Genomic DNA, 25,224 nt, shown 5'->3' on the forward strand with positions numbered 1-25,224 from the left:
CAGCAAATGTCCTGGTCCCTGTCGCAGTTATTCACACAAGGTAATAGTTTAGCAAGAAGGCCATAAGGTAAGACATGATCTTTACAGAACTAACTAACTCACTCTAAATTGCACTTATCTTTAGCTAATATGATTAAATGCCAAATTGTAGTCTAACATTATTCATTAATTTCTGCTGCTGATGGACTTTCCTCCATTTAGTATGTTTTCTCTATTTTGGCCTAATGCTTTTACTATCCTGGAACTGTTTACCCAGAGAAAAAGATTAATTTGGCCTTTTATATGAAATTTAACTAACTTTTTTTTGGCAGCCTATTTTAGATGGCTGCACTTGTGAAAAAAATAAAAATAAAAAAAGGGAAAAAGTATGTTTCCTACGTTATAACCCATTACACTCTGATGATTTCAGGGAAATATCAAATTAAAAAAAAACTAACAAAAACATATATAGAACCTGGCAATCCCCTACGGAGTTTTAGAGCTTATAATCACATGGAGCTTGCCAGAGAAGTTTTTATCTCCCCCAAATCACTGAGCCATTACGAAGCATCATGTAATTATGTAATTAGGTGATATGTCATCTGTATTAAAAATGCTTATGAAAATTTGTGTAACCCGTGAGCTGCATATGAACTGAGGCCCGTTTTGAACTGCAGGATTGTGGTGCTTTAATGATCTATGCATTTGTTCTGTCAGTATCTCTCTATTCTCTCACTTTCACTGCCCGTGGTCATCAACGCAGAGGAAAAAAAATATGATCTGTGTAATAAAATGTAAATTTTCTCTGAGGCCAAGCCATGAAGAAAGATTTCAGAGCCCTTGAATCTGTATTTAGACAGTTCTCTAGTCAAATCAAGCAAAATGACAGAAAGAAATTGATTCTGGGTTGCTTTCTTTCCACCACATTTCATTCCCACCTGGCAATCCGTAGGAAAGCACTCATGCAAACCCATGGCCGCGGACTTTGGCAGGTGGGTGGTCCTTCCAGCCATCCCTGTGCCCAGGCCTGGCAATCAGGAATCCTAAAATAAATGCACTATATCCAGTTAGCCCCAGTGCTGGAGAGCAGGTGTCTAAAGGGAGAAGGGATGATAGGTACACTCACTGAGTGGCATGTGGGGACTCCTTTATCCCTGATAAACTGGAGCCTGTCCATCCTGTCATTAAGTCCTGTGTCGGGTCCCGATGTCCTGTGCTTGGGGCCGTGGGTTCTCCTCCATGGCCCTTTCCCTGCCCCACCACCCCACCTTATCCCCCTGATCCACCACTGGGCTCCACCACTACCTACTGTTTCAGCCAAACCAGCTCAGCTTGATCCAAACAGATTTTGGAGAGCTCGTACAAGTATTTTGGCCAGGACATGAAGAGGCAATGACCTCTGACCAGGGTGGTGATGAGCGGTGAGGGGCTCTGGAGACAGCAGCCTGCACGGGATAAACCCACCATCCTCTAGCAGGTGGTTTAGCAAAACTAGCAGAGTTTGCAGGCAAAAAGAAGTAAGGCAGACGTATTTATAAGTGTTGTTTTGTTTCCTTGGAGGCAACCTTTGGACTGCATTGATTTTCCTCTTATTTAATACTCAGGCAGCTTCCTACTTTTCTACACAGCGGTATCCCCTAGTTATTCCACTGCCCCTTCCCCACAGAGACACATAACCAGAGATGCGGTAAACAGCACACAAACCTGCACTTGAGTCGTAACAGCAAGCTCACTAATTCTGCAAATTTTGCCTGTCTTCCATTTTTTTCTTGCTCAATAGGAAAATGGAAAGATTACTGTATTTATAATATACTTTTTTTCTGTCCAGTATCAGAGAAAAAAGTAATATAAAGAAAACAAAACCACTCTGCCGGGCAATATTGGTATGAAATAAGGGCGGGGGGTGGGGGGAAGAGACAATTCAAAGCAAGTGTCCTCCTTTTATCTGATCCCTGCTGTTCTTTTTACAGCCATGCAGCCAGTAATGTTACCTCTGATGCTTTTAAAGAAGCCAGGAAAAGTAACATCAGCTCTTAAGGAAATCCAGTTTTCCTTTTGAGTCAGCTTTTATCCCTTCTCAATATAAGCCGATGCACCAATGAATAGCGCAGAAGCTGCCAGGCAGGGCAAAGGAAGGTGATCCCACAGTGAGGTGTGTCAGCCCTTCAATTCTGTGTCATCAGAACTTGTTTCCTAAACACCAGGGATTTTTTCTCTTATAGGATGCCCCCATGCACACCTATCTGTAGAAAATGGGGTCCTTTCTTTTCTCCAAAATAGCTCAGATTATTCTTAGCTGTACTAGCGTCTGATGGACCCCTATAGCCACAACTCAGAACCGGGCATGTTTTTCATGACTGACATTAAGAAAAGAGGCTTCTTTAAGGCCCCTGTTTTTCGCAGATGTCAAATCAACCACTTTTACTGTTGAATGATGAATAACGAATGCTTAAAGGAATACTCACAGCAGATAGTTCCAAACGATACCCAAGCTGAAGCCGGCTTGTATGAAATATTCATTGAAGAACCAGGAGTAGTAAGTGGATTAAGGAATCAAGCCAAAAAAAAAAATTAAAAAAGAAATTTCCAGTTTATTTTTGGACAGTTTTCAAACAATTAAGAGGGCAAAATTTTATCGAGGAAATTGGTTGTTGCAGGTTCTTGAGCCAAACTAGGAAGTGCCTGTAGTTATCCTTTCATGCTCCTTTTCAAGACCCATTACAACACTTGTACGCTCCTAGTACTGCAGCTCATCACAGCTACTCCCAGCAAGCAAGGAGTGGGAACTTCTCATTGTTGTTGAGAAATGATTCCTCACAGCTCGTGGAAAACAGCTCTTGGCTGTGTACAGTTTAGACTTACGCTCTTTTGCCAGCAGAAAGCTATTCAGCATGATCATTTCAATAGGAGAACATCACCAAGTTTGATAACTCGGGTCCACCTTTCTGCCCATGTCATCAGGAGTTAGTAACATAAAAACATGGGCTTTCTCTTGAGACTTTCAGAGGATTTTTTTTTTTTATTGTTGGCACCTTGACAAATTACTCAAAGCCAAGTGTGTGGCTCACTTTGCACCTGGCAGTTCCCTGCACAGCACATGTGGGAGGTACTAGCACGTGGGCATCACATCACAGGGAAAGAGAAGGTAATTCTGTTATGAAGGAGCTATTCCACACCTCCACACTCATCTGTTACACATTTTATCTGATTTTTAGGTATTTTTGCCAACCCACACAGATCCAGGACCTCTAACTTATGGAAGCATATTGAATATCCTGATGGGAAACAGAAGACCTCTATTTCACATCCAAAAAGAGTCTCCCATGGGGAATAAAGATCTTGTCTGCTTTTCTTTCAGCTATATCAGCTGATCTAATAAAAATTATTGTCTTTGCTGAACTTGCTCTACTTCTATCCTTAAAGCATTACAGCTACCGATGGCACAGTGATTGCACCAATACAACGTGACACTAATGATTAAATAGTTGGCTTACCAACGCTGCAGCTGGAGGCAAGTGGAGACTATGCAGGGCTTCGTGCGTGTCCACATCACCATTTCAGGTGGGGTCAGGAATGTGCGTCTGAGGCAGATCCCAAGATACTTCCTTGCTCATCACCCAGCTCACACCACAGACAAGAAGGATCCCTTTGGGCAGTGCCAGATGGGAAGATGCCCACCAGGAGCACAGCTCATGACAGCCTGCTCCAGCCACAAAGGAGCATCTCATCCATGGGGCCAAACCAGAGTAGGTATGAAGACAAACCTCTAAATCATGCACAGGACGGATGCCAGGTTCTCACCTCCAGATGTTTTGCTCTACAGTTGCAGCCTTGTGGGCCACACATAGAACCCAACCTACTGCGCTTAGCAGGGAGAGGCTCTGGGATTTCCAGTATAAACCACTATAGCAGCATTGCCAGGTGATTAGGGCATGGTCAAGGGCCATGTTACGTTTATTAAATGACCTCCTTGTAGTGAGCCTGCCACACCTGAGTGAGGGTTGCAGCCATTACCTTAATGAGTAAGTATTTCACTCTTTCATTTTGTTTGTCTCTGAACATCCCTCGAGCCCAAGGTGGCTACCACAGCCCCGAGGAACAGACTGAAACCTCGGGAAGATAACGACACTGCAACGCCATCGGAATTGAGGGAACAATGGGGTTTTCATTGCGCTGGCATTTATGATTTGCAGAAAAGTGGAGGGAAAGAAAAAGCACTCACTGAGAAGGATGATTAGTCTCCTACCCTTGAAGAAAATTGTTTTACTCAAGACCTTACATTTCAGTAGAGTTCTTTTTGCTCTGATTTTAAAGCTATAGATTAATCTCTCTGATTTAGGCAGAAAATAAGCCATTAGTCTAGCTAGCGCTAACAAATGTCTCTAATGGAAGAATTTTCAAATATACTCTCATTTCCCACGTATTTCCACTTATCAAGGCTATAAAAGTTAGTTTTGCGTATGGCATTGCGGAAGCACATTTAGACAAAAACATAAAGACAGATTTTATTTTCAGCATAAAGGATTTAGCTATGGTTCAGTTGTCAAAATTGTTCGACTGAAACTAATTTAAAAAAGGAAACTGTATTTTTGATTAATCAGAAATTTCCACAAAGAACATCTGCTTTCTGTAGAAAATGTTGACATGTCAAAGAAACAAATTTCATGAGCACGTTCCAGCCAAACATAAACATATTTTAAGCTCATGAATTTCAGAATCATTCCTTTCCGCATCTTTTAGTTGAAATGAAATTCCCAAACAATTCTGCCTCTCTTTAAAGTCATTAAAATGAATCATCAGTTTCCTGAGCAGTGCTGGGTCTCCTGAGAGGAAGGCCGTGGAGACCACTGCTCTCGGATGCAGAGGAGCACAGGATGACGATGGTGAGCCACCGGCGGGCTCCCGCAGGGCTCTCTGCGGGCACAGCTCTCCTTGTGATACCTGCGCGGTGGGGAGGGAGGGAGTGATGAGAAATGAGAGTTGTCCAGGCTGCTTGGAGAACCACAGCTCACCTGCACGCGTCCAGGCACACAAAACACAACGGGAAGCAGTTAGCGTGAGCAGGAGACTACGTATAATCTGATTGACTGTCGCCTGGATGTGAGGGATCCCAGCTGAACAAGTGAAATGGCAAGCTTACCCTGGAAAAAAGTCAGGTGTTCTTCTGCTTTTTTATGTGAGAATCTGTTCACAGTTCAGAAGAAAAAAAAATTAATAAAGATTTTTTTTTTACTTTATCTGATATAAACTGTACATAATAGACAGTAGGAGTAATACCGCATTCCTTTGTAAGTCACATGTTAGAGGCGTACCGTCTGAGCATTCCTTCTGCTTCTATTATAATTTATTTTGTTCATAGCTTTCGGTGAACCATGTGGGCTGAGACATTATGGCTTTTCAATAGCTCACTAAATATATTTAGAATGCTTAATTGAAGCTTAACCTTTATTTTGTTCAATAAATGTATTCTCCCTCTAACAGCTCCAAACAAGAAAATAACTTTGTTGAGGTTTTATGTTTTGCCAGCATTGTTTCTTTCTAAAGATAGAGAACATGAAGCCTCTGCAATAAATTGGTGGAACAGGGAATCAACAGAGTAAAAAATAATTTTGATGACTTCTTTTTGCACTGCAATTATATCCAGTACACTTGACAATGAAATAAACAAATAGTACAAATGAAGCCATTAATTTCCTTCCTATCTACACAATTTTAATTAGAATCATTTAATTAGTCTTGGCTACAATTTCTCAAGAAGATTGCACAACACACGTTTAAGCTACTCTCCTGCAAGAAGATATATTTATCATTGTTTATTAAGTACAACAAATAGCTACAACAGTACTAGGTAGCCAATGATAAATGCTATTGTCAAAAATAATTCTTTATCACCAAATTTATTTGAAAGCAAAGTTCTCTCCAGGTTCATTAGTTATTAAGCTTTTGCTATTTAAATTGTTATAATAAATATAATGACATATTTAATATATTCACTAACTTTTTATGGCGTGTCATTTTTTGTAGCTGGCAATAAATGTCCCTGCGCCTTCAAATTATTTTCCATGTTTGGTTTCCCAGAGCTTTTGGTCTAGAAAAACAACCTTTTCAAAGTGCAACAGGAAATCACAGAAAATTGGTCTGAGAGGGACTTTGGGTTCATCTTCAGAGGTCACCTAATTTTCCCCGCCTCACCGCTGCTGATAGCTTTTGTTGGAGAATCGGTTCTAAGAGCCTCCAGTTGTCAAGGTTTCAAAAGCTCCGTATGCTCCTCCCATGGTTAACTGGTCTTTGAGTCTTACCCAAATATTCCTTTCATTTTAAGCTAATTATTCCATGTACTAGCGGTGGTAGACATGGAGAGGACATGAATCCTTCCCCCAATACAAAGCCTGTTTCCGTGTCTCCCTTTAGTCTCCTCCAGTCTCCGCAGGCTGCTTTGTTTTTCAGCTCTTTCTCTCAAGGTGAGATGTGTCAGATTTTGCAACGTCTTTAAAATGCAATAATTCTCAAATGGAAAGATCATTAGGATGGGAGATCATTACACTAGGAGACATAATAAGCCATGAAATTATTTCAACATATCTAACTGAACTGTTGTCACAACCTGAGAAAATGTTAAAGGAACCAATTTTTTTCTGTTGCTGGTTACAAGCAGAAGTGAAAAAAAAAAGTCACAACAGATAATTTGTCATATGAAATCTTGTCTTTCATTCTTTGCATGAACTGCCCAAAAACCTGACAGTTTTCTCGACTGTATTGTCTACTTAACGTTGTCTACCGAAAACTTTTATTAATAGTTCCTGGCTTATCCAGCCTAACTCACTCACAGGCCCTTTTCCCAAGTGGTCATTATTCAGGTTTCCAACGGGCTAATTGAATATCTAAGTCAAAGAAAGCCAGACCCTACAAACAGGTTTGCTGAAGATGTGGGCTGCTGCTGCCCACAAAAAGCCATCCAGCTTTGAGAAGACAAAGAGAGACTGTGGTTGCAGTCAGGCCGTGCTGGTTTTACAGGAAATTTAACTGAGGAGTGTAAATCCCAAAATTTGCGTTCTTAAAGTAATATTTTGATATAACGAATATAAAATTCCTCTTTTCCTGCCATATAGGTTTAATGTCCATATGGTATGGCAAACCTGATGTTGCACAGTGCAAGATGATCATATCAGCTGGTCCAAACCTGGGTTTTGAGCGAGTCAACAGATGCTGGTCACAGGTCCCAGAGAGCCATGCAAACTAGCATAGGGATGTGGGAAGAGAAAAATTTTAGAATGTCTAGATGAAAAATTCAAGTGACAAGTAGCTTTTTTCAAGAAGTCAGTAAGCTGATTTGTTAATCAGGTGCAAAAAAGTACCTTCTGTGGAAGTTATAAAATCAAATCAGATATTAAATGTGAAAAAACAGTATGTAAACATCAGAAGGTGGAAGGACTTGAGAAGTATAGGAAGTTGAAAAGAAAAACTAAAATTCTCAGGATAAGTCCACTCATAACAGTTGAGGAAAATAAGACGCAAGTACAATTTTGTTTGTACAAAAGAAATCCTGGCAGTCTTCTGGGTTTATTATTTTACAATAGTGGTGATAAGATTGTTAATAGTGATGTAGAGAAAGGAGAACTGCTCCATAAACACTCATGTCTCCTACTTTCAAAGGAAATATGAAGATGAAGTATTTAGGAGTCATCTACTGACTAATGAGGATGTTAAATAACACATGTAAATACAAATATTCTAAAACTGGCAGCCCTGATATCTTCTACTGAGGGTGACCTTTGTAGCCAGTTGAGGTTATCTTAGCAGAACGTTTATTTTGGATACATCATAGCATACTAGAGAAATTCTAACAGATTAAAAGAGTATTAATGTCTTGTCAGTACTCCAGATATACAGTCAGGATGACCTTGGTACCTCTAAGTCACTTAGCCTGACTTCAGTCCTGGACAAATAATGGAATGAAAGCTGATAAAAGATTCAAGCGATGAAGAATTGAAGATGGGAATGTGATTGTCATTCCACGTGATTTTATGAAACGGGTCATGTCAAATAAACAAACCTGATTTTGTTTCTCTGATAACATTACAAGCGTGGTTGCTGTGCAGCCCTTACACGCTCTGACTTTTGTATGGTATTTGACTCAGTCCTGGGAATATTTTGATTAAAAATGATAATTATTCAATAGCAATAAAACACAGGTTAAATCTATTAAAAATGGGCAATCTAATGGGTCTGAAACATAGTCATCAGAGGGAAATCATAATTAAGTGCAGTGCTGGTATTCTGCTGGTATCTGCTTACTGCTATTAATCATTTTCAGTAATGATCGGCTTGTAAAAGTTTCAGATGACATGAAGATTGATGTGAAGGTAAATAATTATGAGAGCAGGGAAATAATAAAGAGCATTCTGGATCCCTCACTAACCTTCTTCCTTCAAAACAAGAATATTTAACGCAGTCAGATTCAAAGATATGTTTAGAAATCAAGAATGAGGTCATATATGCTAAATTTACGTTGATACCTTGGAAGTTGTCCCAATGAAAATGATTTTGCTTTCCACACAGCAGAGGAACAATGGCTCTGAGAGGATGCACCAGCAAAAAGGGTTGCATGTTCCTGGCAGACACCAACAGGCATACACAGGACGTAAATCCATGCCCGGCTCTCATGAGATATACTGGTGCTACTGAAAAGAATTTGGAAAAACCCCACAAATTCCTTGGGGGAGGAAAATGTCTCCCCATGGAAAATCAAGGGTTTGATTTGTTTTGCTTCCTCTTAAAAGGGGACTCCATTAAAAGGGAATCACGGTGAAGCACCTACATCCCTTCACATGGGTCTCACCGAAGCCAGCTGAAGAATTTTGCTGGAGATACTCAGATGAGTAAACATACACTTGAGTGGGGGCCTGCAGCATCTGCTCGAGCCACTTAAATGAAAAAATCTTTTTCGGAGAACAGTAGCAATTCAGTGTGAATTATGAATGAAAGTGGACTTCAGACTCTGTTCTCTACCTGAAAATACAAATATCAGTTGGAGGATGCACAGACTTTTTTCTCCCTGGCTGCTGTAGCATCAAATAACTTCTGCTATATGTCTTGATTTACCACTAAAGTTAAGTGTCAGATTTTAGGCAAATAAAAATGATTAAAATATGACAGCTGGCAAATTATGCTAACACCTGGTAACAAATCATTCTTGACAGTTCAATAGTACACTTCTTAAAGCACAGCTATTAATATTATAAACAGTGAAGTGCAAAAAATTGTAGTACTTGACTAACATACTCAGTTTATCTTAATGTGGAAAAATGTCACACTCTTACTCCTTAGGATTGAAGAAAATTGGAGATGAATAACTGCAAACACACAAATACTTTTAAGTAACATTAATGTAGTAATTCAGAACTAGTAGAACACAAAATTTGAAATGTAGGATGATATTCAACATATTCCTTGTACTGTTAATTCAGTTAATGTTCCTGTGTATTGGTGGAAATTTACAAATATGTAAGTATTTAGGCAATATTTGATACGAATTTCATCGAGCCCTTTGTGATCTGCTATGAAGTCATGGCACCTTGGATTATTTTGAATAAGCAGGAGTGACACATTCAGCTACAATTGGGTTTGGATGATCACACTCTTTATTCATATCCCAAGGAAGTCTACGCAGATGGATCCATATTAATTAATACATTGGATCACTCGGTATTTTAAACGCGTTAATTGTCTCATTTAATTGATCCAACAAGAGGATCATGACAAACTAAAGACAATGGAAATGTGTCTACAGGCATTGAGGCACCCAATACCATCTCCTCAGGACCAGGCTTTCTCCTGCCTGTTCCGCTGCTGCCGTTGCCTGCTGCAAGTCCCATTTCCAACAGCATGTAAGACAGAGGTGTCATGCCAGCCAAAGGTGCCGGCTGACATCTCCCTGGGCCAGCAAGGGAACGTGCACAGGGAGGCAGCCGAGCAACCCTTTGAACGAACACAAATCCAGGCTGGAAGCCCAAGTTGCATCTGTGTGAGGTTCACCCTATAGCCAGCAAAGCACTGGAGAAAAGGGAAGGAAAAACTCTGCTTTCTAATCGCCTCCCTTTCTCTCTAACCTACTTCCTGAGCTTTTAAGCTGAACTTTTAGCTGAGCATAGAATTCAGCAGTCAACTCTGCCCCAAATTTTATGAAGGATAGATGAGGTACCATACACGCATCCATCCCATGCCTTGAAATATGAGGGAAATCTTCAGATAAATATTAAAATGTGGAAATATATGAGATAGAATCACATAATCTCCCTGCATGATAGAGAAGGCTGATTAATGTAACATTAAGTAATATGCTTTCCAAGATGTCATCAGGCAGAAATTTCATAATTTCACAAATGAAATCCGTATTATTTTTTACTTTTAAAGTTTTCTTTCTGGTTTTATTTCACCATGTTGCAGTAGAATAATTATTTCTGTATTATACATATTGCTGTGCACAGTTTGAGAAACTAAAAATAAACTATGGCTTTACTGATACATTTTTTGACTGATACATTTTTTGACTTTGTCATAGATAATTTATGGAATAATTTTACACTTCTGCAACACCCAGCTCACAATTCACATTCCAATACATGAGGTGTCATTTGCAATTTGCGATGGATTCTTAATGAAATTCTTTGGATCTTACCTTCTAAATGTTTCATTTTATGCTTGGCCAGAAGAATGAAAGTGTGTTCATATACATTTATACATTGTAAATGGAAATAAAGCTATGATCTGGCTCATCTTTCTAATTTATTTATCCTCCCAACTCCCCCAGTGCTACAAGGAATATTATCATCTGCATTACATGGGTAGAGAAGTAAGAAACAAGAAGTTAATCTGACTTGTTCGAGGTCACAAGATGAACGTGTGGGAAGTGGGGAGCTGGAACCACCTTCAAGTTTGGGGCTTACACCCTGATGGCTGTGCTGGGCTCCTGCCTCACTAGCTCATCCTCCCTCTCCCTCCAGTTTAAATTAACTCATTAACTCATTAACTGGGACATAAATTAATGTTGAAGTTTACTTAACTTCAGTATAAGTCACCTGGAGAGCCTGTCTTGGGAGCAGTCACCAAAAATTATGTTGCAATCACAACAGATAACGGCTGAACACAAGGTCTCTTGAAGATACTACAGACAAAAGAGATACTGGGTTCTTCAGATAAAGCAAAAAGAGGCATTTTAATTAGCATCAGATTATTCTACTATTTCAGCGCTATGTCCCTTTCTGTTGGCTACTATCCAAGAAGGATGCTGATAAATTGGAATGGGATCAGATATGTACCACTGAACGATGAAAGGATTGGAAACATGCCCTCAAGTGCAGAGATAGAGAGCTAATTGAGCTGTTGTTTTTTACTTAGTAAAGCAAAGATCAAGGGCTAGAGCATCTATCTGGAGAAGAGAATTTCTAAATAACAGACTGTCAATCTAGCCAATGTGTAACTAGGTAAAATAGCTGGAAGTTCAAGCTAAGCATTTTAAGATTTACAATTAATCTTTATGACAATTTTCAAGGAACTCTGGTAGGTTCTCCATTTAGACATTTAGACATTTTTAGACATTTAGAAATTTAGACATTTCAGACCACAATAATACCATTGATAGACAAGTCATTTTTCATTCTGAAAGTCTCACTGTCTTTTGAAATGTGTTGTGTATAGAAGGAAACAAAGAAAACAAAAAAAAAATCAGTGTGTCAAAATTATCAATGTAAATTAGTGGATTGGAATTTGTTCAACGTAATTACAGAACAATGTCTTTTTTTTTACCCCTACCTTGGGATGCAAAAACCAATTAGTACAAAAGTGAACATATTTTACAATTTTCCTACCATCTGCACTACAGGTGTCTCTTGCAGCAGACATCTAGCTCAAACGGCTGATTCTGGCATTTCCAGTGGTGTTTTCTCTGGGACTTCTCCAGGGCTTACCTCCACTGAGAGCACGGAGAGCTGTGGCCAGCGCAGCCCGTGGATGCCCGTTGACAGTGGAAGGAGCACACCTTTCAGCTCTCATTGGCTTATGGCTCTCATTTGAACCATACAAATCCCCTTCTTCCAGATTCTGTGCTTTTGAATGATGTGGTGGATCTTGCTCGGGTTCGAGCAATTTAAGTCCCTCACTCATCGTGTGTAATGCCTTCCCCTCCAAGCACAGCTGAGAAGCACGTTATTCAATAAAGAAGCTCTTACGATGAAATCTGTTTCCATGTTGGTCTGATTAAGCTTACATTTGTTGACCTTCAGGTCTTGGTTCAAAGCTCAAGCAGGTTTTAGCTTCGGGTGAGAGAGTGCTTCATTGTAAAGAGCTTTTGAATCTAGAAGACGACTCCTCTAGGGGCTAATTTCTGTCAATTAGTTATCTGAAATATGATGATTTATGAATACCTGATATTGTGTTGCTGGATGGATATGTATAGTAAACTGCAAGTGAAAATAGTGCAGCCTCCCTGGGATCAAATAGACGGAAAAAATAATACCTCAAGATGATCAAAAAGGCGAAGAAAACAATATTCGCTTCACAATCTGTACTGTGCATATGTATATTGCAATGCATACCTTGCTTCCACAAAAACTAGGGAGAAGATTAAATATGGATTTTTTATGGGTGCATATTTACAGTCAAAATCGTTTCTCTCTATAGAATGCATGAATGTACAAAAACAATATGAAGGAAGATGTAGAACTCAATATTTGGGAAAAGAAGCCTTTCATAATATTTTTGCATGCCTAAACTGCATGTATTTTTATTGTTATTAATTTTATCCCTTGTGTTCTGAACATTCAAGCATTCTGGGCTGCTTTGTTTTATAAATTTATAGTGACAACTTTCAGTAAATTGTCTGAAGAAGACCATAAAATTGGACCCCTTGGAATGCTGTGTGAGTGGATCAATGTTCTATTTTCCAGTGTTATGATAATGAGTTAATTTTAAAGATGTATTGAGTGATTTGGCGTTAATTCTGGCATTAAAATTTACCTCATGTCTGGACAACAGTGCAGTTTGCTACAGTGCTTAAGATAAAAAATACAGAATTCTAAATGAGATTTCTTGGAGTGGAGTTTAGCCCACCTACCTATGCCTAAAAATTAAATATTTTGAGATGGTCATCTCAGCCCTAATCAGCTGAAAGCAATCAGTGCTTCTAGGAATAAAGTCCCCTGAGGCAGGGGGGATGCAGTGGGCAGGGAGCATGTTCCATGTGGTCCACAGGGCTTGGGGGAACATCACTCCAAAACCTCCTCTGCTCCTTCTCCACTTCTGCTGGCAGCTCCTCTGCTCGGTCTCCCTTGAGATCTGTGAAAGGAGAGAAAGCAGATAGCTCCAGATGATCTCAGTAAAGACAATACTTGGTGAGACTATAAGGAATTGCTCAGACAGTGCTGCTGGAGACCTCTGAGGAGCCCAGCACCTCCTTCCTGCTGTGCGAGCAAGCTGGGGGACAGGACAGGACCGACCTCACTGGGGCTGCTGACATCACATCCATTTCTTCTCATGTCTCTAACCCACATTCCTCTAAAGAACAGAAAGTTAAAGTGGGTAATTCCTTTCAGAAAGCTTCTCCTCTGCATCTAAAACAACAGGGGAGAAATCCACATCTCCTCTCTACCCAGGAACAGATCAAGGAACATTAGAAACAACTGCATAAATATAGAACATAAAAGTATTTCATTGCGGTGGTTTTATAGTTGAGACAATTTTTTTTCCAAGGCAGTTTGGCACAGATACTGAGTGTTAGGTACAGCGATTTTCGGCAGGTAAAAGGAGAGTGAGCTCTAATTGTATGGCTGAAACTGGGGAATCCATTTGTCATGAGCTTTCTCACCCGGGCTCTTCCTAATTCATTTTTCACATTTTTCAAGTCCTTAAATTGTCTTTTTTCTCAACATTTCAAGGTGCCATTTCCTTTTCCTTTCTGTTTTTTGGGCAAGAACAGTTTGCTACATACCTCCATACACACTCGCAGAAGACAAAGCAATCACCCATTGAAATAGGCAGTGGTACACAGTCAGGACTAGCAAATGAATATGCACGCCCTGGAAGGGCTGTGGATATACTTCCGTGAGTAAACACTAGTGATGGCAAGTCAAGCAATGAAAAGGAGGGACCAGCCAGCTACATCATGGGGTGGCAAGATCTGCTGCGTCCTACTTTACCTAAGTGAAAAAAATGGCTACTTTCACTCAGGGAAAAAAATAATCCAAAGTCACTCCTGAAAAGCTTTGAAGTCTGCATGGTCCTATCCTACCACTCTGCAGCCAGTCCCAAAGATCTGAAACCAATGCCGCAGGGTCCCAAAGGGCAGGAGGGGGTGGCAGCAGGGTCTTGCCGTCGCTGAAGTTTTCCTCTCCCTGCCCTCCATACGAAGAACTATAAATCATTTCCAATAAAGAATCAGGGCAGTTATGGTGATGGAAAAACATTTCAGTTCTGAGACGTAACAGGGTGTTTTTCAATCACACAGCAAAAAGCCAGCTTCTTCCCCAGCACATCCCAGAGTACAGCCCAGCACTCCCGGTTCCTTTCCCTGTGTATGCTGGTACTAAAGGTCACACAATAAAAAGCATTAGGTTTCCAAACTCAACGCAGCCAAAGTGGGAAATCAGGTGAATTGCATTCTGACATATATATTTGACCCTTGCACAACTCATTTTTATCTTATTACTCTTGGGAGGCCAAGTTGAAAACGAATAAAAACGTACATTGCAGTTTACGTGGCACTGCAGTGTCCTCCCCTGAATACTGGAGCGAGGGTCACTTTCTCCTATAGAGGGAAAGGAAGGCCAGTAGATAGCAATGACTGGTACCTGTCAGTGATAACCAGAGGAGAGTAATGCACTATAAACATTCATAGTCCTCCTGCTCTGTGAACCAAAACCCCAGTACAGAGGACAGATTGGTTCATTAACCCTATTCTATATTAGCTGTATCATTTCCCGACGGCCTTGGTTTCCAATTACTAAGGCAATAGTAGCTTTATCAAAGCCATAAAAATTTCTTTTTCCATGTAATCTCAGAGAGAAAGGACAAAGGTGGGATATCTGAGAGGAGAAGCTACATTTCTTTAGATTTCGTACTTATTGTGCATTGCTGCACCAATGATGCCTGCAATACGCAGGAGTTCCTGATGTGAACAAAGCTCAGAGATGCTTCCGAAATGCTTCTGGGAGGGTTGGTGGCCCTGGGATCACACAGTGGAGACCAGCACGCCTGGATGCAGCTCTGACTCTGTCTGGCTGTGGTTTGGTGAACGACTAAAACTGGTTAAATAAGTTTAGGATTATTCCAAGTTTAAATTACATACAGTTTTAAATATCTTGTAAAGCAGGCTTTAAACTCTGTCTTCGGATTCCAAGCTAAAAGTTGTAGGCAATATTTGCTTTCTTCCCTTCTTTTTCTATTTCCCCCCCTGTTTTTCTGAGATCCTTTTAAAAGAAAGGATTATATTTTACAGTATGTTTAAATCCCCTTACTCAGTTAGGGTCAATAGAGGCAATAATTATAACTGAGAGTCCATTCTAAGTTTTGGACAAGCTGTTTTAATGATTATATTCACATCTTAATACCCAGATCTTTCAAGTTGTTGAGAAAATAATAATGATATTTTGTTAAATATCAGATATTAGAAAAAGAGTTGTCTGTTATAATTGGGTAATATTCACGTGCTTTATAATTTATGCTGACATTTTCATGCAATACCGGTGCACTCTGGTGTGGGGATTATGGACGCTGAAGAGACTTTTAGTTCTCTAAGGTTGTGGAGGATATTTTTACATCACTTCCATCTGAACTATTTAAAAGTCAAGATATTGAAATGTCTAATTGGATGCCCTGATTACACCAGGATGGAGTCTGATTTCATATTGATATAAATCTGAGAAAGCCCTCCTGATGTCACCAGGAACACGGAGACCAAAGGCAGAGCGGGATCAGACCCTTTTTATTCTTATCTGGTGAAATCTGAGCAAACCAGAGATATATTGTTTTTCCCTTGGCTTCAAGGGCAATCAGGATTTTAGCAGTTTCTAAACGAAAGGTACCTCTCACTAGGTTTCATTTACTACTCCTTTGCCCAAATCATCACATGGCAACTCAGTTCTGCCAGTTCTCCCTTCCTCCTCTGACACTCAGCTTTTGCGGTGATCCGAGTTCTCACAGTATGATTTTGTCCTCAGATTTAGTTTTGCAACTAGCCTCCAATATTAATTGTGAAATGTATTTATTATTAACTAGGCATGAATTTTAAATAACTCTGTTGAACATCCCAATGCATAAGACCTGGATTTCTGTTCATTCCTGCAGCCAGGCTTGGCTGTTTATATTCATTTATTTAGCATTTTTTTGCATGTTTCTCACCCACAAGAGAAGAGGATATGATCGTCTCCCACTTTATATATTTATATGTGTATGGATGGATAATTAAAAGGTAAAAACTATTCAGTGTATTACTTATTGTATTATTTATTGTGATTATTGCGATAATATTTTATTGTAACTAATTAACACCAAAATATTTTATTTAACCATAGAGTTAACCATAGAGTTAACCATACTTGGATAAGTACTTGCTGGATATTACTTTTTTTTCTTTCCATAGCAGGAGTGCTTTAAACCCCGCGTATAATGCAGGCTTATCCCTGCCCTTCCTAGCTGTAGAGAGGATGTGGGAATCGGGTGCCAGTTTTAGGGGCAGCTGCCTGACCCGCAGGGGACCCGAGGGACCAAAGGTATGTCTGGGTGGCAGTTTACAGACAGACGCAAGCTTGTCGCGCCGGCACTCAGAGCCAGCCAAAAGCCATGTGGCCACCGTTAGCGTAGCAGCAAGCCCTGCCGAGAGCCACCACGTGTTCATTCACTCGGGTACCGCTCCACATGGCCATATGGCTCCTGGTCAGCTCGGAGCGTGAGCAGAGCCGGCCAGCAGCCCCTTGGAAAGGCTCCGTGTCTACCAGCAGACCACTCTGCAGAGCCTTTCCAAGGAGGGTGGCAGCAGGAAAGGGACCCTGCTCTGCTGGGCCACACTCGGTGCCAGCAGGGAATGACAAATCCGTGATGGAAACAAGGACGGACAGCGCAGAAATGCCAGCTCTGGAAGCTTTGCTATTTAGAGGTGGCGCTTCCAACAGTGTTTTAGCCCATGAAATCCGTGAGCTAAGCAAAATGCTGTCTAAAATTGCTGCGGCAATAGGAATGCGTCCAGATTTTAAGTCTGACACTGCGTCAAGGCTTTTTATTTTTTTCCTTTTCTTTTCTTTTTTATTTTCCTTCACAAAATAAGCAACAGACATTTAAATAAAACTTAATGGCTTTTGTGGAAAAGCTGTTTGTCAAAGATCATTGTGAAAAGTCCTTACTCAGACGGGCAGGCTGGGGGAGTAAGTTTTGTGAGCGGTACACTAAAACATCCACAAACGGAGCGCAGAAGCTTGACCATCATTTTGAAAAGCGAGATTATATAAAAAGATCAATATAATTGTCAAAGCGGCAACAATGCAGGAACAACAGCCAAGCAGCATTCCTGTCCATCTTTGCCCACACTGAGTAGAACCTGTCTTGGTCACCAGCCCAGGGAAAACCAAGCATCTTCAGCGCGAGTAAGCTGGCAGGTTTGGCTCTGTTCATGTTAAGAATGACAAATGTATGATTGTCATTGCTGTCACCTGTTATTAACAGTGGATCCACAGTAACGGATCTCAAAGGGAACCACCGATGCAGATCCCCAGCGGGAAATGAAGCTGGTCCGGGTTACCTGTGGGTCGGGGTGAAGCTGCAGACATAGATCAGATCTCTCCAGCTGCAGTTCAGTGCTATGTGTACGGGCCAAAAACTACAATAGAAGCAGTTCATGAGAAAATCTGTATAAGTCATGACTAACATCCTTCAAAGTGCTGAAATCGCTTGCTGGTTTGGTTTTCTTTATAACACTTTTTGGCAGAACTTAAAGTAATTAATAACAGTAAAATCTCCCAGCCCACCACACTCCCTCATAGGCAGCAGACACAAGTGTAACCCATCAGCTAATTAAGCAAAAAACAGCTGAAAAGGAAACCTCGGCAAACCCCCAACATTTCTTAATAGCTTCAGATCAAGTAATAATTGCCAGATTGTCTTAAAACTGTAGGCCATTATGGAGAATTCAAAGGGCTCATCTTTGATTTGCAAGTTTTGAAAAGCTGCGTATGGGTGATAGTTGCCTCATACCAAAGCTGGGCATATTCTTTCTACCATGTTTCGTCACACTGATGATGATAGCCATTCTGCTCTCTCAAATCACACTTTTTTCAAAGTTGGCTCATCCAACCTGCCTCAAGGTTACCAAAACGAACACTTTCAAGCACCGCTTTTGAGACCGCTCGTTACTTGTTGAAACCCCGCGGTGTGTGGTGGTAGAAGTCACACTGCAAGGGGATGGCCTAGCATTTCCATACCCAAAGTTATATGCCTTTCTGTAATTTGAGTTGTTCTAATGAGTTTAGACTTGCTAGGTGAGGCTGAAACAAAATCAATATGACCCAGTCATCCTTTGCTATTTTTCTTTTAAGGGCTGGATCAAAACACAGTGGATATTCTTTCATTTATTTAAGAGGATCAGGCACTTAAGCTCTATTGTGTGTAGAAGGATGACTGGGGCTGTAATAAAAAGAGTGTTTAGAGAAAGTAAAACATAACTACAGAAAAAAAGTCAAAACGTAATGGAATCGAAGATTCTCAGCCGCCTGGCCAAGAAGGCAGAAATAGCTCATTCTGAGGTTTTCAGACTTACTGAACTCCAATAATTGAAGAAAAGTCTGGTATATCTCAGATATTAATCTTGCAATAAAGTCATTTTAAATGTAGCCTTACAAAAGATTTGGAGTACAGTTTAATTTTGAACTGACATTTACTAAGGTTTTTTTTTTTATCAGCAAAATAGGAACGTGCTTCTGTGAGCCCAGAGTCCACCTGAGTTCAAGTCCTATCTGCAGAGCCCAGCACAGAAAGCAGAGCCACGTCCCGGGCACAGAAACCGAGGAACCACGAATGGAGATAATTTCAAATATACTTGCATATGAAGTGGTTCTGCTTTGTTTTGCTCTGTCAAAAGTCAAAAAGGTTGACAATTACATCTAGGTGGTATTTGGCATTAGAAATTATCTGCTGCCCCACTTACCTCTGCCTTTCATTTACTTTTAGGGGGGGCAGTGGATGGAGTTGTAGATGCAGAAGTTTTCCTTCCTCCAGCTGATGTGACCTCATGGGAGGTGGGCTGTAAAATCAAGTGGCTTTTAGGAGATGTGGGAGGCAGGTGGTGCCACCGGTGCTGGCAAGTGCCGTAGAAGGTGTATTTTGTCTAAGGAAACCAATACTGTTAATATACACTATAATTAAACATGCTATAATCAAATTAACTTAAAAGTCAGTCTGGACAGCTGCTTTGGAGCTGCTGAGAGGGATCTCAGCTTGCTGTGAGGAGGACACCACCATCCCTGCAGGGTCACAGTGAGGGGCTGAGACCTCCCAGGCTTGAGCAGTGGGTGAAGTTTCCCTCCTCGGCCAGTCAGAGCAGACGGGGACGCGGCAAGTTGGCTCGCTCAGAGTGTTCAGAGATTCAGGTCACGCTGGCTGCAGGCAGGGCTCCTGCCAAAGAACCTGAGGAAGGCATCCTTTGGTATTGATTGGGTTGTGTGCTGATAGGAAGGGGTGCTTTGGTCTGTGGCCAGCCTAAAAGAGACCTTGGTTGGGTTTTTATACTTATTGGTTGAACGCTTCATTAGTGCAGAAAGAGAAAGTTTAGTTTTGGCCATGTATGGACATACCACATATCCTCCTCTGCAGGGAATGGCCTGCAGCTTTCATCTGCAGAGTGCCACCGCTGTGGAGGATCTTTCAAGACCCAAAAAATTCACAAGTCAGGGCTTTTTCCTTCTATTTTAGCTTTGCAAAGTTGGAAAGCTAAATGAGTTGGAACTCATTTTGGATGAGTTGTTGGCTTCCCTCCTAGTCTTTATCCTCCACATTGAGGAAAAGTACCACCCACTGGCCATCAGGTCCCAACATCTGCCTGTCCACATGCAGCGCTCTCCCTGCGCATCTCCTGCCCTAAACTGGTCCAGAGCAAATGCAGGTGTTCACGCACTGGATTTGCAGCCAACAGGGGAAAGAATATAGCTGCTCTGCCCAGCACCTCTAAACACTGAGAAGCTGCTACTGTAATATTCTGCCCCAGAAATGAGAACTGAAACAATCTTATCCTGCAATATTGGCTTATGTGGGGCAACACCTTTTCTGCAGCACATGGGCCGCTCCCACCAGTAGCCACCACCCTGCCGTCCTGTCCCAGTTAAGTCCCACCAGTTGCATGGAGGGTTCCTGTGTTGGCACTCAACACACAAGAGATCCAACCAATTTCCAAGATTCTAGAAATATTGGTGGAGCAAGACACGATGTAAAATTTGGATAAAGGTATTTGAATTTTGTAGGAACACCTGGTACCAAAATCTTCATGCAAAATGGCATTTTTTTATCATTCTGCCTTATTTGTCGTTAGCATTTTCTTTACTGCCAGCCCTTTTTACATATGTAGCTACCTAGTTAGTACACATAAATACCTGAAATTATTACCCAATTTTCAGGATCTTTTTGTTTGATCTATAATGTTTTATTTCTTTTCTCCCTGTGCACACTCTGACAAGTTTTTCTAGTTAGCCCAGGAGAGTTTTCACAGCACACTCATGCTTTTTATGCTTTCATCTTTTCTGTTAATCTGGTTTATCTATATTCCTCTTCCATTAGTCTTGATATTTATGTTTCACAGGCAGGATATTTACTTCAGGGATAAGTCATCCCTGGTGGTTTTTTCTAGAAAATGTACTTCTTTATTAAAAAAAAGGTCCTGTCAAAGGTTGGAATACCATGAGTCAGGGAAGCCAAATTCTTTCAATTTCATTTAAAGCCTACATTTTAATTAGATGATGTTTTCTTTTCCTCTTTATATTGTCAGAGAATAAAGCTTAAGACAATATTCTTCAATACTTTATGCTTTCAATAAATAATTTACACCGAGGTATATCCTAAGGTACGCTGGCTGCTTATTTTACAAGGGCAAGGACTCTGCAGAAGGAGAACAGTATCCATAAATATTCTAAGAAGATATATTTAAAGGAAACAAATACAGAGGAAGCTATTACAAGCAGAACTTCGGAAATCAGATTGCAAAAACTGTATGATAATTTTGATCACTACCAGACTTGATGTGGATATCTGGGTCATGTTTACAACAGCATTTTCTCTCTGTAGACTTAAGAGTTTTAGGTAAAAAACTTTTGTGAAAAAGTGGATTGGGATATGAAAACCTGAGAAGCATAAATTTCCCTAGCAGGTCTCCCCAGAAGCTGTGAAGTGCATGGGCTGGGCTCGGTTAAAGGAATAAAGCAGCACGTGTGACCGATCACAATATATCCAAAATTTGACTGCACTTCTTTGATTTTTCTAATTTTCAAATGTTATTTCAAAAACTAAATAAATATCCTGAACTTACTAACCTGATGTGTTAAAGTAGAATTATTTAAGCCCAAAGTTTATGCTTAGTACCAATGGAAACAATTAGAAAACAATTAGGAAAATGTAATCAGCTGCAACAGAGCGACCTACCCTGTTCGTGGATTAAGAATTCCCCTTCCTATTTAGATATGCAATAGTTTTAAGCAAATATTTTGACCCAGTTTTTGCATACTGCTTATGCAACCTCTGATGTTGAACTCAAACACTTGTGTTTGATGTTTAGTGAATGAGGTAGCACATCATTTCCTTTACAACATGCATTTAACTTGAGGAAAATTCTCTGATTTTCTGTGCTGCTGTAAAAATTCAATATAGAAGTGCTTGTCAGAGACATTCTGAATACCACCTTGTGTTTACTTAGTAAACAATGTATTTTTAAAAATTAACATCTGATTATGTTAAACCCTATAAACCCCAACCTTTCTAGAACACCTTCACCACGCCAGTATGGGCATGGTGCACTCTTTGCACATTCACTTGTTATTTTCTTTTCTCTGACAGAGTTCTTCAAAGAATATGCAGATTTGCTGTCTTTTCACATCGGTTTAAGAGTGTGCTGGTTTCTGGTTTAAATTTTGGATTCAGTAGTTTGTCATAACCAGATGCAATTAGAAGAAAAATCAACCCTTTGGGCTGAACAAAGGCTAGCTGTCTGCGTGCCAATCAGGCGGTGAAGGTGATGGCTTTGGTTTGTACTACAAATTGAGGAATGACTAGAAATATTATTAAAAAGATAGACAGAAGGGGCTTTGTCAAGTAGGGAGGGGCTGCCTGTGTCTGAAATGTCATACCGATTCCTGAGAGAAGTTGTGATCCAAGACCAAAGGTTTTGCGTGTGCACACAGAGAGACAACCTCGGTACAAACTGAAGGTGGAAGGGATAATCTTCTTTCCCACAAATCTGTCTACAAAAAAGTACAACAGTTGGCGTTTCTCTGTAATTAGTAATCCAAATCTTTAAGTCCTTACCCAGTTCTATGTTTGCAAAGCAACCTCTGATTTCCAAAACGTTTTGTCATAGCAGGGATGTCAGAGTTTTATATAAAGAGCCAAGTGGTCTGCTCCTTCCATAAGGAAAGATTGAGTGTTACTTCTATGGCTAAAATAGGCCACAGAATTTTTTGCAAGGGACACATTGCTTTTTATGGTAACTTTGCTTTTATTGATGCACATTTGCTTCCTGAGTTCTTTGAGCATTTGGGCTCAGATTTGAGGCATTAGCTTCTGTCTTCAAACAATGACAAAAAGTGCCTTATAAATACTGTATATTAGCTTTGTTTCCTTGAGTCATCTTATGGGTACAAACTCCGCACCTCCAAAAAGGAACCGGAGGAAACATGTCCTCCTAAAGGGCAGAATCATTTTGTCTGTACTTAGATATCACTCCTCTCCATTTCTGTGTTACTGGATTGATGTATGACATGATGAATGAGAATTTGCTTAGCTAAATCCAAGTACTCTATAGTAAGGAGATGGTTTGAATACTGCAAATGTGATATATATTCACACTTAAACATCCCGTGAGTCTGCAATTCCATCTCCTGTCGAAATCACCCCAGTCTAAAGCTCTGCAAGATCAATTTCAGGCTGAACAAAGTTTACGCTACCATTTTATTTCCTGATTTTGGACTCATTAAGAAGTAAAACCAGCACAACTTTACATACAGAAAGGTTATCAGAAGTAAATCACTTCAGTTTTGCCCACTGCTAAAAAATGCGGATCCTTTTTATTAGTTAAATCACATGTTCAATTAGAGCTTCATTGCAATTAGTAGCATGATGTGTCAACTGATGAAGCCCCATAAAGCAGATGGTTAAGACTCTGGACACAAATAAAAGAAAGAACATGTTACACTTCTTTTTAAGTGGCAGTTCTAGTGTACTATAACTAAATGGTAAGGTACTGAATGCGATGTAATGAATAATATGGCAAATGCACTGCAGTGCAAATAAACTGTTATGAGTTACACTTCATTTTAATTAGGCACTCTGTTCATATTCTTCCACACATTGAACAGACCAAACAAATAAAAATAAGGCATAGTGCTTTGTACGCAGTTCATGCAATGCTCAGTGTACAGTTTAGTTCCCATGTGCTTTTATAGTAAGTGTATAAGCAGTCTGATAACCATGGTATATTTATATTGATTGTCACTTAGAAGAGAAAATTTAAATTCTGTTGCTCAATAGAGATAACTGTTGGAATGAAGTAGGTCACTAAACCAGGGAACTTGCACAAGAGAGCAAGAGATACATCTCCTGCAATGTCATCTGCACTCTGCACACCATGAATTGTTAGTAGGCAGTCTTGTTTGATATTGTCACAATCTGCCAACCATGAAGCTAAGTGCCAAATTAACAGTGGCAGCCTTTCCAGTCCTCCTAGTTCGAAGGTCAGTATCACGTGCAGACTCTTCTTAAAACTGAATTTATGCTGCTCTTCCAGCTGCCTGTTAACGTCGAACTGACCAGTGCTTCTTTGGCACCAACACCATACCTCACACCCATGGAGGTGCTTAGGTGAGGGCATTATAATCTTCATTGCTTCACCTGCAGCCAAAGACATCTTTTTGGGGCCAAAAGAAAAATTCTTGCAGGCAGTTACATAGTGGGTAAACAGAAGCAACAGCGCTGAGTACCAAACTTACTTTTGCAGAACAGTGTATCATGCTTTAAACAATTCTGCCCCAGGCATTCAACCCCACCGTAATTGCAGCCCAGGGTCCTAGCTTATCTTCTCAAGGTATTGTATGCAACAGCCTATAAATGTCATTTGTGGTAGTGGGACCTATCCTCCAGGCAGTGGATCAATATCACAGCTCATTCTACACAGTTTATTAGTTCTACATTGAGTGGTCACAGCTTTTGGTCTGATCTGGTCTCGAATGAAAGACTGAGAATGCGAGAGATGCGAAATAGGCTCCGTGTACCATTACCAGATAACGCATTTTCAATCAGGTTCATGCAGCTACAATATGGTATTTATATCTAACATTCAGGGATTTTAAATGTCTACGGTTAACACGTTACTTGAAAGCAAAGAACCATGAAGAACATGACAAGCCTTAGAATCAGCATTTAGTCTCATGGATGACCATTAGCAAGGTGGATGGGAGGTATTTGTAAGCAATGAGTTAATCAAATGATCAGAAGGAACAACAACTCCTCATTTTACTTCCACTGTAAAGCTAAGCTGCTGGAAAAAGATCATATTATGTAAACACGTATACTTATAGTTGTTACATATATATGTTTATATGCATACATATATAATACAGTATACGTATAGATGTGTATACATATTTAGATAAATATAGCCGTGTGTATATATGTATATACCTCAGACATTTTCAGTCCTTCAGGCAATAGCCTGCCATTTAACTTCATGTGGCTATAATTACCTATACTCTCAATTACCACATTATACGTTTTCCTTTCATCTCAGTGGTAGAAATCCAGAGTTACGCGGGTGATTTTGATTTCCCCCCCCAGTTTCATCAAATCACTCTGAACCTGTGGGCTGAATCCCCTCAGTATCTATTTAAGGCAAGTGCATTTGCTTTCTTGGCCATCTAGGTGAAAGGAGCAGGAGCAGGCTGTGTCTGACCTGGGAGGCATGTGAAATGCACGGTAGACAGAGTTTTGTGAATGTTTCATGTACCACAATTA

The sequence above is a fragment of the Larus michahellis genome, chromosome 10 (genome assembly GCF_964199755.1).
Source record: "Larus michahellis chromosome 10, bLarMic1.1, whole genome shotgun sequence".
In the NCBI taxonomy this organism is placed as follows: domain Eukaryota; kingdom Metazoa; phylum Chordata; class Aves; order Charadriiformes; family Laridae; genus Larus; species Larus michahellis.